The sequence below is a fragment of the Cervus elaphus genome, chromosome 9, assembly GCF_910594005.1.
Source record: "Cervus elaphus chromosome 9, mCerEla1.1, whole genome shotgun sequence".
In the NCBI taxonomy this organism is placed as follows: domain Eukaryota; kingdom Metazoa; phylum Chordata; class Mammalia; order Artiodactyla; family Cervidae; genus Cervus; species Cervus elaphus.
In genome coordinates this window covers 66,867,073-66,883,138 of record NC_057823.1, presented here as the reverse complement: position 1 = coordinate 66,883,138, position 16,066 = coordinate 66,867,073, and positions in this window count along the sequence as shown.

Below are 16,066 nucleotides of genomic sequence, written 5' to 3'. Positions count from 1 at the left end.
GTTAGACTGAATCTTAAGGGCTGCGCTTCTTGGAGGAGGAGGTCCTCAGAGGGTGGGGACTGTGGAGGTAGGAAAAGCCCGCGGTGTGCTGGCCCACTGACCTTCCAGAGCCGTGGGGGGCAGGGTGAGCAATGTAGGCTGAAGCAAGACACAGTGAGCTCGAATCCCAGAATAGGTCTTCCTCCTGGTCCTCAGGGCCTCCTCTGCCTTCCTCCACCCTCTCAAGTCTGTTTCTCTTGGGACCTCCCTGTTGTCTACCTTGTCAGTACTCTTCTGCAGAGGTATGACCTCGGTCATTAACAACAGTGACATTATATAAACAGACATTTCTTCAAAGAAAAGATACAGATGTCCAAAAAGCACATGAAAAGATGCTCAGCATTGCTAATTATCAGAGAACGGCAAATCAAAACTACAACGAGGTGTCACCTCACACCAGGCAGAATGTCCATCATCAAAAATTATACGAACAATAAATGCTGGAGAGGGTAGAGAAAAGACCACCCTCCTACATTGTTGGTGGGAATGTAAATTGGTGCAGCCATTATGGAGAACAGTATGGAGGTTCCTTAAAAAACTATAAATAGAGCTACTCTATGATCCTGACATCCCTCCTGGGCATATATTTCAAAATGATAATATGCACCCCAACATTCATTGCAGCACTATTTATAGTCACCAAGACATGGAAGCAACCTAAATGTCCATTGCTAGAGGAATAGATAAAGAAGAAATGGTACATGTATACAATGGAGTATTATTCAGCCATAAAAAAGAATTAAATAATGCCATTGGTAGCAACGTGTTTGGACCCAGAGATTATCATACTGAGTGCAGTAAGTCAGACAGGGGAAACCAAATATCATATATCACTCATATGTGGAATCTAATTTAAAAAAAAGACACAAATGAACTTATTTACAAAACAGAATTACAGATACTGAAAGCAAACTTGTAGTGACCAAAGAGGAAAGATAGGGGCGATGGATAAATCAGGAGATTGGGATTAACATACACATAGTACTACATAAGATAGGTGACCAACAAGGACTTACTGTATAGCACAGGGAACCCAATATTTTGTGATAATCTATATGAGAAAAAAATCTGAAAAAGAATGAATATATGTATAACTAAATCACTTTGCTGTACACCTAAAACTAACACAACATTGTAAATCAGCTATACTCCAACGACTTCCCTGGTGGTCCAGTAGTTAAAGCTTCATGTTTTCACTGCAGGGGACATGGGTTCAATCCCTGGTGGGGGAACTAAGGTTTTGCATGCTGCATGACACGGCCAAAAACAAAACAAGACTATACTCCAATAAAGTTAAATAACAATAACAGCAATATTATGGAATACTTACTATGTGCCTACTGCCTGAAAGCAGTGAACTGATATTGGTTCAAATGAGTATCCCCAGTTTTACAGCGTGGGCCAACGAGGAGGTGAAGTACCTGTTCCTGGTTACATAGCTAGTCAGGGTGCCTCAGGGTCCAGGGGCTACATGGCCCCTTAACTGCTAGACCAGGCAGGGCCTCACAGCCTTGATATGACTGACACTTGTGGTCAGCAGCGCAGTGTCCCAGGGCTGCCCCGTCTGCTGTAGGACCTTCAGCGTCATCCTTGGTCTCCATGCGTGTGTGCTGTGTGTAGTCGCTCAGCCGTGTCAGACTCTGTGCAACCCCGTGGACTGTAGTCTGCCAGGCTCCTCTGTCCATGGAATTCTCTAGGCAAGAATACCAGAGCAAGTTGCCATTACCAACTCCAGGGGATCTTCCCGACCGAGGGATTGAACCTGGGTCTCCTGCATCTCCTACATTGGCATCTGGGTTCTTCACTACCAAGTCACCTGGGAAGCCCTTAGTGGCATCTGTATATCAGATGCCAGCAGCATCTCCCTTTCCAGTTGTGACAACCAAAATGCCTCTAGGTATTTCCAAATGTCTCCCGGGGACAAAATCACCCCTGATTGGGAACCAGTGCACTAGACCATCCTGCCTCCCTCAGTAAATGTTTTCTGAGAGGCTGATCTGCACCCTGTCTGGTGGCTTCAGTGGTTCCTCTTCTTTCACAATGATCTTCACTTCCACTTAGGTAGCCCCTTGCCTCTGTTGCAATCAAACAGAAAGTTACCTAGCTAGGCCACCTTGTCTAGCAGCTCAGCCTCTCTAAACCTCAGTTACAAAAAGCACAGGGCTTAGCACCTTGTAGATACCACTATCAGTTCAGTTCAGTTCAGTCGTTCAGTCATGTCCAACTCTTTGAGATCCCATGAATCGCAGGACGCCAGGACTCCCTGTCCATCACCAACTCCCGGAGTTTACTCAAACTCATGTCCATCGAGTTGGTGATGCCATCCAACCATCTCATCCTCTGTTGTCCCCTTCTCCTCCTGCCCCCAATCCCTCCCAGCATCAGGGTCTTTTCCAGTGAGTCAACTCTTTGCATGAGGTGGCCAAAGTATTAGAGTTTCAGCTTCAGCATCAGTCCTTCCAATGAATATTCAGGACTGATTTCCTATAGGATGGACTGGTTGGATCTCCTTGCAGTCCACAGGACTCTCAAGAGTCTTGTCCAACAGCACAGTTCAAAAGCATCAATTCTTCGGTGCTCAGCTTTCTTCACAGTCCAACTGTCACATCCATACATGACCACTGGAAAAACCATAGCCTTGACTAGATGGAACTTTGTTGGCAAAGTTATGTCTCTGCTTTTTAATATGCTATCTAGGTTGGTCATAACTTTCTTTCCAAGGAGTAAGCGTCTTTTAATTTCATGGCTGCAACCACCTCTGCAGTGATTTGAGAGTCCAGAAAAATAAAGTCTGACACTGTTTCCACTGTTTCCCCATCTATTTCCCATGAAGTGATGGGACCAGATGCCATGATCTTAGTTTTCTGAATGTTGAGCTTTAAGCCAACTTTTTCACTTTCCTCTTTCACTTTCATCAAGAGGCTTTTTAGTTCCTCTTCACTTTCTGCCATAAGGATGGTATCATCTGCATATTGTGAACTTCCAGATGTTCAAGCTGTTTTAGAAAAGGCAGAGGAACCAGAGATCAAATTGCCAACATCCGCTGGATCATTGAAAAAGCAAGAGAGCTCCAGAAAAACATCTATTTCTGCTTTATTTACTATGCCAAAGCCTTTGATTGTGTGGATCACAATAAATTGTGGAAAATTCTGAAAGAGATGGGAATGCCAGACCACCTGACTTGCCTCTTGAGAAACCTGTATGCAGGTCAGGAAGCAACAGTTAGAACTGGACATGGAACAACGGACTGGTTCCAAATAGGAAAAGGAGTACGTCAAGGCTGTGTATTGTCACCATGCTTATTTAACTTATATTCAGAGTACATCATGAGAAACGCTGGGCTGGAAGAAGCACAAGCCGGAATGAAGATTGCCGGGAGAAATATCAATAACCTCAGATATGCAGATACCACTATAGCTCTTATTATTATTTAAAATAATTTTATTTATTTTTGGCTGCGCTGGGTCTTCATTGCTGTGTGAGCTTTTCTCTAGTTATGGCAAGAGGGGGCTACTCTCTAGTTTCGGTGCACAGGTTTCTCATTGCCGGGGCTTCTCCTGTTGCAGAACACGGGCTCAAGGGCATGCTTAGTTGCCCCGTTGCACACGTGATCTTCCCAGATCAGGGATCAAACCCATGTCTCTTGTACGGGCAGGCGGATTCTTTACCACTGTATGTGCTGTGCTTAGTCATGTCCGACTCTTTGCAACATCGTGGACTATAGCCTGCCAGGCTCCTCTGTCCATGGGATTCTCCAGGCAAGAATACTGGAGTGGGTTGCCATACCCTCCTCCAGGGGATCTTCCCAACCCAGGGATCAAACCCAGGTCTTCCACATTATATAGCTTTTATTATTATCATCCGAGTCACAGGGCTTCCCTGGGGTCAGAGCCAGGAAGAAGAGGGCCCCACACCAGCTGACTCTCTCTGCCCCAAGCTGTGGATGATGCTGGTTCTGCGAGTTTGTTTTCCTGGTTCAGTGAGAAGGACACGGTGCTTCAGAGTTGGCCCAACGCTGGCCCCATGTGATGCTATCATATTTATGCTATTTCGTCTTTACAATAAAACAGCCTGACTTTTTCCACCAGCAGAACCTGATTTTCATGAGTACACACTGCTTTGCGGCCAAAGCAGGTACTCAGAGAGATAAGGCGGAGCCATGAGTAGGACTATCCCATGTCCGGGCTAGGACTCCGGCTACAGACAAGACACATGTGGTAACCCCTGCAGAGGCCTTCCACTTCCAGAATCATGCCTGACTGCCACTCAGGAAACTCTCTTCGCCTCTTAACTGTGTGTTCTTTTGCTGTGCCATCTTTCCTGTTCTCCAGTCCCTACTGTGTTCCTGATATTTACAGGGCCCTATACCCAATCCTCTTGGGAGGCTGCAGAGCCAGTGGTCAAGGGTGAGGGTTCTGATGCCTCATTGCCTGAACCTGCATGATCTTGAGCAAGGCACTTTACCCATTTTGAATACTGGGATCCATGCTGCCTCCCCTGGTGGTCCAGTGATTACAACTCCGTGCTTCCAACACAGGGGGCTTGGGTTCGATCCTTGGTTCGGGAACTAAGATCCTACATGCTGCACAGTGCAGCCAAATAAATAAATAAGTAAATAAAATGAGGATCCTAGAGAGGCCCAGTCTGGAAGGATGAAATGAGATAGCGCATATAAAGGATGCTAGGCATATAGTAAGCCCTTAAATAAATAGCAGCTCCCATTACTGTTGTTACTCTTCATTAACCATGAAATACAAATGCACACTTACTCATTGCCAGGCACTTAATCTGCCCAGGATTCTCTTCTTATTTGATCCCTTCAGCAGCTCTACAGGAAGGTACTATTGTTAGTCTCAGCAGGGAAGAAGAAGTTCAGGTTCAGTGATGTTAAGTGACTGACCCAAGGTGACTGCACTAATATGAACCAGAACCAAAGTGTTGTTACTGCAAAGCCTATCTACAGTGAGCTTCTCCACCCAAAGCAGATTTCACCATAGGAAGGAAGGGCTCCTCTATAGCTAGGGGACCCCTGGAAATCTGAGAGGGCTGGAGAAGAAGGCAGTGAGGGGGCTGGACAATAGGAGGGGTTTGGCTCAAAATGGGTGAAGTTTCCCTTTTTAGCTTTTGATGAAATCACCTAACAGAGTGGGGCTGTGGTCTCATGACCTCCAAGTGGTGTTGCCAAGTTTCTCCTTGTGTGTAAAGCTTATTTTTATTACAAGCCAGCGTGTATACTGTTCCAGTGCTTTTTGTTTGAATTGGATTGTAGGGAGGCACAGAAAGGTGTTAACTCACAGGATGGAAGGGAGCACCATTTTAGAGCTGGTACCAGAGAAGGGTGGTGTGTTTACCAGGAGCTGTGAGATTGAGGCCAGGTGAGTATATAAGAGAGGATGGCCTTGTGAAGGGTTAGTTCTTCCAACGCATGTGCCAAAGGGGACAGAGAGAGCCACGCGATAACCGTTTTGTTTTCTTTTAAAGATATTCAAGGCATTGTTTTTCCTTGTACTGTGATGGTGTATTTATTGCCATGTAGCAAATTACCCCAAAGCTTAGTGGCTTAAAACAAATATTATCTCACTATTCCTGCGGTTTAGGAATGCAGGGATGATTTAGCTGTGGAGGCTCTGGCTTTGGAGGCTTTCATGAAGTTGCAGTCTAGATGTCAGCCAGGTCTGAAGTCATCTTGACTGGAACTGGGGCATCTGCTTCCAAGATGGCACACTCACATGGCCATTGGCCGGAGGCTTCAGCTCTCCACCATGTAGATGGACTTCTCCACAGGGCTGCTTGAGTGTCCTCACACCATGGAGCAAGGGAGAGCAAGGTGGAAGCCACACTGTCGTTTATACCTAGCTCCAGAAGTTACTCGTCATTGTTTCCTGAATAACCTGTTGCTGACGCAGGTCAGCCCTGCTCAGTGTGGGAGGACACCATACAAGGACGTGAATACCAGGAGGTGAAGATAATGGGGCCATCTTAGAGGCAGCTATGATAGTGGTCATTATTGCCCATTTGTTTTTTAATTGGAGTGTAATTGCTTTACAATGTTGTGTTGGTTTCAGCTGTACAGTAAAATGAATCAGCCATGTGTATGTATATAAATATATATCCCGTTCCTCTAGAACCTCCTTCCCACCCACTCCTATTCCCACCCCTCCAGGTCATCACAGAGCACTGAGCTGAGCTCCCAGTAGCTCAGCTACTGCTGAGCCTCCCAGCAGCTTCCCACCAGCTATCTATTTTACACATGGTCGTGTATATAGAATATTTGTTTACTACTGTATGGGGGACTCTGGATTTCAAATCAAATCCAGTATTCAAACTGGGCTGTGAATACCAAAAAGCTGAGAGCTGCTCACCCGATGGCTTCATTGTGTCTGGACCTGCCTGTGAGGTCCTCTTGGGGGCACGGCTCCTGCAGTGTCCCAGGATGACTTCTTCAGAAGTAAAGTGCTATGATCCCATGACACTGAAAATGTGTTATTTGCTCCAGGTGCCAGCAGGGTGCAGTGGTTAAGAAGTATGAACCCTGTAACCAGGCAGAACTGGATTTAAATCCTGACTCCCTTATTGATGATCTGGAAACTGGGCAGCTGGCTTAACTTCTAAGCCTCAGTGCCTTTATGTATAAAGGGGATTAAGATCAACTTCATCGGATCATTAGGGAGATGAAATTCTGGATGGCAGAGCGATGATATTAGGAGTCAGGTACTCTGCCAATGTTGACCCATAGGTTTGTTATTAATAGTGATGATAATAAAGTGATAATAAAATAATAATAGTTCACATTTATTGAGTACCTATTATTGTCAGTCTCTGAAGCTCAGAGCAGTTAAGAACCTTGCCTAAGATACACAGCTAGGAGAGCTGAGACTCAAACCCAAGTCTGTCTGTTTCCAACCAAACCATTGGAGAGCTTACTCTTTTCACCTAATAGTCTGTAATGGCGGACTCTACATGGCTTTGCCTCTTTCCCTTCTCCCCTCTGTTTGGCTGCTTAGTAGTATATATGCTTGCGTGTGTGCTGTCGTTTCAGTTATGACTGATTCCTTGTGACCCTATGGTCTACAGGCCACTGGGCTCGCCTGTCCATGCGACTCTCCAGGCAAGAATACTGGAGTAGGTTGCCATGCTCTGCTCCAGGGGATCTTCCCAACACAGGTATCAGACCCATGTCTCCCGCGCTTCCTTTTTGGCTGCTTAGTAATACCTGGACAGTGCGTAATTAGTTATCTATGTTCCCTATTGTTGGATACTTAGTTTCTAATTCTCTGCTGTTAACAATGAGGCTTCAGTGAGCAGCTTTGCTGTCCAGCCTTTTCCCAGCTCACCAGATGCCAGGGGCCGCACCAGGTATTTGACACATGTGCTTTGTTCAACCCTCCGCCGGCCCCAGGACATCAGCTGGGAAATGAAACTTTAAGGCTGTTGCCTAACACATGGTACTTTCTATAAGGATTGGGAATCCCTTGCTTTCTCAGTGCTGAAGTTCCTTATTCCAACAGAGCCCCCAGGGTGTACCTGTCTTTGTAGCACATTCCTGGGAAACCAGAGGGCTGGAGTCTGCAAACCCAGGTTTATTAGAAGGACAGGCTCACAGCACCCAGCACTCCTCAGAGACAGCTCTGTAACAGACAAGATAGGCCAGATTATGCTGCAGTGACAACCCCAAAAGAATGCCTTAAAGCATCCATTGTGGACTTGTGACCAGCTCTATTTTGTGTTGTCCTCACTCCAGGTCCCAAGTCTGTAGAGCAACCACCAACCTGAACTCTGCCACTAGCCATTCCAGGAAGCAAGAGAGAAGGCAGTCATTTGCACACTGGCTCTTAAAGCCTTCACCGGGAAGGGTCTGCTTATTTCCTCTGGTTTTTTTTTTTTTTCCTTTGGACAAAGCAAGCATATGTACTTGCATATGTAACTCTGCGAAGGTGTACATCTTACTGTGTGCCCTGAGAAGGGAGAACGAGAATATCTGGTGAAAAGCACAGACGACCACCACAGACCTTTCTTCTCCTGACCATTTAGAGTCAGACCATCAGAACCATGTTTTGGAACAACTGAGTCCAGGTCAGAAGTGCCCAAGGATGTCTTAGCCTTCTGTCCTGGAAGAAAAACCCTTACCTCTCAACCCCTCCTACTCACACCCTGAAGCTGAGTGGGCCCTGAATCTCTGGGGCTCTAGGAGATAATGAGAGCAGAGAACGGTGGGTCTAGGGAGATGGTCTGGGGGTGACCATGGGTGGAGCTCTGTATTCTGAACTCTATATTCTGTATCTGCTGTGGTGTGACTGTGTGTCTGTGCTTTGGGGCAGTAGGAAGGGCATTTGACTCCTGTGTAACCTCGGAAAGTCATCTGGGAACAACTTAAACACACCTCAAAGCAGAAGGGCTATAGCAGCTAGGATACTAAATACTAAGGAGAAATTATAAAGAGTGTTTATATTTATACAGATATACCTTGAAAACATGATGTTGAGTGGGAAATACAGCAAGTGGCAGAATGGCATGTGCAGTGTGATACCATTTATGTAACTTAGAAACATATGCAATGAACAACACTACACATATTGTTCTCCGATGCAGGTGCTACGTAGGACGGTGATTGTGGGGGTCTGGAGTTTGGGAGACTCGGGGCAGGGGCTGAGACAGAGAATGAAGTGGACAAGTGGGGCTTCAACTCTATTTGTAATTTAAAATAAACATACAGGATAAGCTGATAAAATAAGCTTTTAAGCTGTCAATTCCAAGTAGGAAGACTTGGATGCTTGTGATATTATTGTCTATATTTTATGTTCTTTTATATTTTATGTTTATATTTATGTTCTTAGGATGAAAAGGGGGAAAGCTTGCTGGTCTCCTAGGTCTTAGTTTCCTCCTCTCTAAAATAAGGTCATTGGACTTCCCTAGCGGTCCAGTGGTTGGAAAACCGCCAGCCAATGCGGGGGACACAGGTTCAATCCTAAGCCCATGCGCCACAGCTACTGAGCCCGTGAGCTTACAGCCCACACTCCACAATGAAGCCACCACAACGAGAAGCCCTCACGCTGCAAATAGAGAGTAGCCCCTGCTCCCCACCACTAGAGAGAGCCGCAGCAAACACCCAGTGTAGCTGGAAAAAAAAAAAAGGTCATTGATCTAGAACAGTGAGGGTGCTTATCACAGACTAGTGAAATTTCAGGAAAGAAAACTGGAGACAGGGATGTTCATTTTTTTTAAAAAAAGAATATATTTTATTTATTTTATTTGGTTGCATTGGGTCTTAGTTTCAGCATGTGGGATCTAGTTCCCTGACCAAGGATCAAACCCGGGCCTGCTCCATTGGGAGCACAGAATCTTAGCCACTGGACCACCAGGGAAATCCCCCAGGGATGTTCATTTTAAATTTTGCCCACAACAGGTTTTAAGAAAACAGAAGTATCTATTATGATATGAGAGCTGAATATAATTTTATTCTTGTTTTCCAACAACTTATTAAGTAAGAGAAATACATACTCATTGTAAAACATTTGGAAAAGTTATTGTGAATAGAATAAATTCCCCTATTCTCACCAACCAGAGAGATAATCGCTATTTTATATGTGTGTGTGTATGTGTGTGTGTGTTTATAGTGTGTGTGGTATTTCTAATTTATATACCACTTTTGTTCCTTTTTTCTTATTGTAAAATTAGTACATTAGTGGGGATTTTAAAAAAAGATAAATAGAAGAAAATGGAGATAATAACAAATTGAGCTTTCCACCCATAATTTATTTTTCTCATTTCACCTTGAATCAATGAAAACTTCTCAGACTGGCATTTGGGAATAAGTAGAAGGAATAATAATAAATAATATTTATTGAGCCCTTACTAGGTACCAAGCCTTGCACTAAATGCTTTATAGGGCTTATCCCACTTAATCCTCACCACAACCCTACAAGGTAGATACGTTTACTGCCCCCTTTCACAGATGTGGACGCTGAAGTTCAGAAAGATGAAGTAACTTGCTCAGAGTTACACATCTCCTGGAACCCGATGTCCAGAGAGATTAAATAACCTGTCAGTTCCCGTGTCACTTCCTGAGTAATTTGCCCTGAGAACCAGAGTGTGGCCTGCTCAGGGTCTGAAGTTCAGCCTGAGGTCAGGGGACAGAGGAGCTTTGCTCAGGTCCCCTTAGCATGCGGTTAGGAATGTGGTCAGAGAGGTCTTCTCTGAGAGGAGCTTTTGTGGCTTGGTGATGGGGGTAGAATTTTTTCTTCTCATCAGCCAAGGGCAAGGCCAGAGCTGTCTCATCTCCTTACCCCTCTGAATCAGCCTCCGGGGCCTTGGTCCAGGGTCAGCCCTGCCCAGGAGCCCCTGGGAAAGCTCAGGTCTGCCTGCTCACACCCTGCTGCACCTTCGGGTTTGGACCCCAACTCCTGTCTCCCAGAAAGCAGGCAGCAGCACCTTTCATTCGCCTGTCACGTGTCACATGTTCGCTCAGTCACCTCCTTTGGACCGAAGGCCTGCCACGTGCCAGGTGAGTGTGGAGGGTGGGTCTGGTGAGGGATAAGAAGAGATCTCTGCTCTCATGGAGCAAAGTCTTGAACAGAGAGTCTGAAGTGGGAAGAGAAGGGTCCCTGGCAACTGTTCTTTGCTCACCTCCATGCTTCAGACCAGGCAGGTCTGCTAGCAACATGCCTACTCAGCCCACCAACGGGCGGATTAGGACTGTGAGTGCCATCCTGCTAACAGGCACAGGTGTAGTGAAACCCGATGCTCACACAATCTTAGGACCCTTCTTAAGGAAAAGAGTACAAAATCCAAAATTATAACTACAGAATTAGCGCAAACTGGAATGTTTACTTAGCACATGAAAAGAAAGCACAGAAAATAGCAACATTTTAACAAACGGGCATAAGTTCCCTGGCAGTTCAATGGTTAGGACTCAGCGCTTTCATTGCCATGGCCCAAGTTCAACCCCTGGACGGGGAAATAAGATCCTACAAGCTGCATGGTGTGGCCAAATGAAACAAAATCCAACAACTACCAAGTCCATAAACCTCACAAAATCCAGAGTAATAAAGTAACAGTTTATTAATTGTCTGACACACCTCTATTATATTTTGTCCTGCATTTTTTTGACTGCACAGCCTTTGATCACCGTGTAGACGCATTTCCAGGGCCCTTCCCTGGGGAGGTGGCAGGGCAAGTGAGGGGCCCTGAAGTTCAGCTTCATTAGCTTCTTGGTAATCCTTTGCCTCACCAAATCCTCAGACTAATCCTGTCTAGTAGGTGCCATTATGACTCCATTTCATAGATGGGGCGACTGAGACTCAGAAAGAGAATTGTTTGTCCAAGGTCACTGCTCTCCCCTATGACCTTCACACTATCCTGCCCTGAATATAGCTCCTGGCTTTGGTAAACAGACTCAAACACATCCCCCGCCCAAGTGCTCCCAAGATAGAAGGAAAAGGCAAGACAAGAAACCTGGAAGAAATAAGCTCCATCACTATGCCCCCTTGCCCCTTCCCTCCTTCTGTCAGATCTGATCAAACTTCCACCTTCTGCAGGAAGTCTCTCAGGGCTCCAGGCGCCATTCTGGCCCCTCCCTCTTTGTATCACTGAATGAATTTCTGTCCCAACATTGCTCTTCTTTCCCCATGGCAGGAGGGAGTCAAGGTCCCTCTTTGGGATACAGTTTCCCAAACTGGAAAATGTCTCTAAGGTCTCCTTCAACTATAGAAACACAGGAATTTTTTTTTTTTTGAGAAAGCCTTGAATTCTGGTCCAGTATCAAGGCTGCAGCACCATCCCATCCAGTCTATCACCAAACCCTTTGACCTCTCTGATCCAACCCCCAACTTTGGCCCTGGCCAAGCTGCCACCCCCTCCTACCTGGACTGTGACAACAACATTGGTGTCCATACAGGTGCTTGAAAGAAAGTGAAAGCTGCTCAGTCATGTCCGACTCTTTGTAACCCCATGGACTGTAGCCCGCCAGGCACCTCTGTCCATGGAATTCTCCAGGCCAGAATACTAGAGTGGGTAGCTGTTCCCTTCTCCAACAGGTGCTTGAGTGACCTTTTAAAAAATCAGGAATTCCCTAGCAGTCCAGTGGTTAGTACTTGACCCTCTCACTGCCATGACCTGGGTTCAATCCCTTGTCGGGAAACTAAAGATCCCACAAGCCATGGGGTGAGGCCAGAAACACCAAACCCAAACAAACAAAAACCAGTAAAGACAAAAACACCTGCCATGGCTGCTGGGCTCCTGGGCCCCTGCTTGTCTCTCTCTGGTGCCCTCCAGCCCCACCATCACATGACAAGCTTTTTCTTACCTCAGGCCTTTGCACATGCCATTCCTAGGACGCTCTTCCCCATGCTTCCACAGGTTAACTCCTATGCATCCTTTCCATCTCAGGTACAATATCTTTTTTTCACCGAGGGTTTCTCTGACCCCTCCATTTAAATGAAGTCCCCAGGAACAGAAACTGATATCACCTACTATATAGTAGGTTGAGAAATGGCCACCAAAGATATCAGGGCCTACTCCTTGGAACTTATAAATGTTACCTTGTTTGGAGAAAGGCTAACATTTGCAGGTGTGATTAAATTAAGGACCTCAGGATGGGGAGATTATTCTGGATTATCAGGGAGGGCCCCAAATGCAATTACACATATCCTTATAAGAGAGCAGTAAACGGAGATTTGACATATATACAAAGAGGAGGCAATGCAAAGATGAAGCAGAGAGAGATTTGAAGATGCTGGCCTTGAAGACTGGAGTGATGTGGGCACCAGCCAAGGAGTGCCAGCAGCCACCAGAAACTGGAAGAGGCAAGGAGTGAATTCTCCTCAAGAACTTCCTGAGGGAGTTTTCTTCCTGAGTACTTTGTTACAAAGTACCATAAGAAACTATTACACCAACTCACTCTCTTTAATTCTCACAGAATTCTTACTTTATTCAGGATGCTCAGCCCAATTCTTCATTTACCAGTCTCCTTTCCAGGTGAAGCTATGTGACTATGTTCTGGCCAATGAGATATAAGCAAAGGATGTGCGGATTTCTGAGAAGGCGCCTTCAAAAGGGATAGAGAACCAAGGTGTGCCCTTTTGCTCTTCCATCTTTCCTGCTTTCTGTCTGGAATACATACGTGAAGGCTGACATGCCAGCAGCCATCTTGGAAACATGAGGTACAACAGAGGCTTCCACACCTGAACTGCTAAACCGACACCTCCAGACTTGTCATTATGAAAAAAAAAGATTTTTTTCATGTTGATGCCACTGTCCTCAAAGTCTGTGTATATAATAGCTGTTCACAATCCCCCCTGAAAAATCTTTCCTACTTTTCCATATCATGTTTTTTTTTTTTTCATTGATGCCATCAGAATGTATAATAATATCTATATTTGTGTGATTAGCTATTTAATGTCTGCTTCCTCTGCTAAACTATAATTTCCATTAGGGCAAGACTTGTGTCTGCTTTCTTTATAGCATAGGACCTGGTGTACAGTAGGTGTTCAATAAATATTTATTGAATGAATGCATGTATGAATGAATGAATAAACTATGCTTCATCTAATAAGGCCCCAGGCTCATTATAAGACATAGAGCATACTACATTTCTCTTATCTCTAGCCCAGTTCTGAGCCCCAAGTGAATGTTCCTGGAATTCGGATGAAGTGGAATGGAATACAAAGAAGAGAAAACATCTGGACTCCAGTCAGCCTTGTGGCTTAGTGAGAATGGTGCTGAGTAAAGGTTGGTTGACTGACTTGAGACCAGCCTGGCCCTCTGGAGAAGGACAAGGATGTGGGGGATGGCATTTCAGTTGGGATAAGAGGTCCCGAGAGTCCAGTGTCTGCCAGATCTCCTACCAGCCATCAGCTTTGCAGGGCAGGCAGAAGCCAACTCGGAGCTCCCCCAGGCTGTGGCCACTTTAAATTCCTGGTAACTGAGGCTCAGAGAGGGGCAGGGACTTGCCTGAGGCCACCCAGGATGTCGGCAGAACCTGGATTAGGCCATGTAGCTCCCAATTCAGCTCTTCCTCCTGTTGGTTTTCTCACTTCTGCACTCTGGTGCCTTCAAGGCGAGGAGACCAAGGGAAAGCAGGCCTGCATGCCGAAGGCTTCCTACATTCTAGCTGAAACCTCAGCTGCCAGGGTTCAACCTTCCCATTTTACAGACGCCATCACTGAGGTGCTATGAGGCTGTGGGTCCTGCATCAGAGTTTGCAGGGGCTGGAAACCCAGGCCAGGTGACCCCAGTGTTGAGCTTTCCCCACATTCACATCCTGTCTGTTGACCCTGCCTTAGCGAATTTCACTCCCCAAGCTAGGGGCAGAGTGTGACTTCCCACTGGGGCTCTCAAACTCCAGCCCCGAGGCTGGCAGGTTTAGGACTTAACTGCTCTTACTTGATCCACGTATCTAAGGTACCTGAGAAACTTGCTTGGCTGACCATGCCTGTCCTTCAGGTGGAGAAAGGGGAAGCTGAGAGCATTTCAGGGTCTGGTCAGGGTCACAGGGCGACCAGTCATGGTGGAACCAGGGCCAAGGTCTGCCATGTCTCTCTTGGCCAGTGTTCAGCCATCTGCGGTTCAGTAATGACCTCTACACTCAGCCCTGGAGAAAAAGAAAGATGCATTTTAGCGAGTCCAAGGTCAAGGGCACCTCCTTCCTCAAATGTAGCTGATGCCTTGCACTCACATAGCCATTCTCAAACTTGTTGGTCTCAAGACCCTCTTAAAAATCACTGAACCCCAAAGATTTTTGTTGATGGTGTTTCTGTCTATCAACATTTACTATATCAGAAATAGAAATTGAGACACTTAATAAATATCAATGATGTAAAAATAAGCGCTCTAACATAAATCTATGTTATGAAAAATGACCATATTTTAGAAAAAAATTAGGGTGAAGAGTAGCACTGCTTTACATTTTTCCAATCTCTTTAGTGTCTGCTTTAATAGAGAGCAGCTGGATTCTCACATCTGCATCTGCGTTCAATCTGCTATGAAATAACATGACATGTTGCCTCTGGGAAACGCCAGAGTACGCTCACGAGAGGATGAGAGTGCAAAAGGTCGTAGTCTTACGACGAAAACAGCTTTGACCTCAGGGATCCCCTGAAAGTGTCCTGGAGATCTTCAGGGGTCCCTGGACCATACTTTGAGAACCGTTGGTCTACATTCCTGATATGTATGAAGTGGATCTGGTTGTCATTCATATTTGATCGAGGCTCAAAGTGAGGCTCAGGCTTCCCAGGGGGTGCTAGTGGTAAGAACCTGCCTGCCATTGCAGGAGACCAAGAGACACTGATTCGATCCCTGGGTCGGAAAGATCCCCTAGAGGAGGAAATGGCAACGCACTCCAGCATTCTTGCCTGGAAAATTCCATGGACAGAGGAACCTGGCAGGTTACAGTCTGTGGGGTCACAAAGAGTTGGACACGACAGCAGGCACGCAGTCATGGATTGATCAAGGTGAGGCTCGGTGAGGTTGTGAGGCTTGCCCCCAGACACACAACCAGTGAATGGTGCTGCGGGATTTGAACCCAAGACCATCACCTCTAAGGTACTGTGTCCTTAGCAGTAAAACTGTTCTCCAATCTCTGGCTGATGGACAGGGATGGTTGTAAGAGGGATGGTATCAGGAAGGAGCCGGAGGCTGTGGGACGCCATTCAGTAGGGAGAACAAAGTAGTGAGGTGGTAAAGAGTGTGTGCTCAGGAACAGCCTACCTGGACCCACATCCTGGCTCTGACCTGCGCATTCTGTTTGGCCTGGGGCCAAGCACTCAACTTCTCTGAGTTTCAGATACCCCCTCTGTAAAATGTGATAGTATGCTATCTGCACCATAGGGTCTTTGGGAAGATTAAATATTAATTCATGTAAATTATAACAGTGCTCAATAAATGTGGGTAGTGTATACATCCTTTGTTGCTATAAATTTGAGGACAGGGCTGTTGTGCACATGATTTCACTGAAGCTGGAGAGAGAGGCAGGGGTGCCTAGAGTATGGGTCCTAAGGGCCGGGGTCAGGGAGTGAGCAGATGTGGCCTGGAG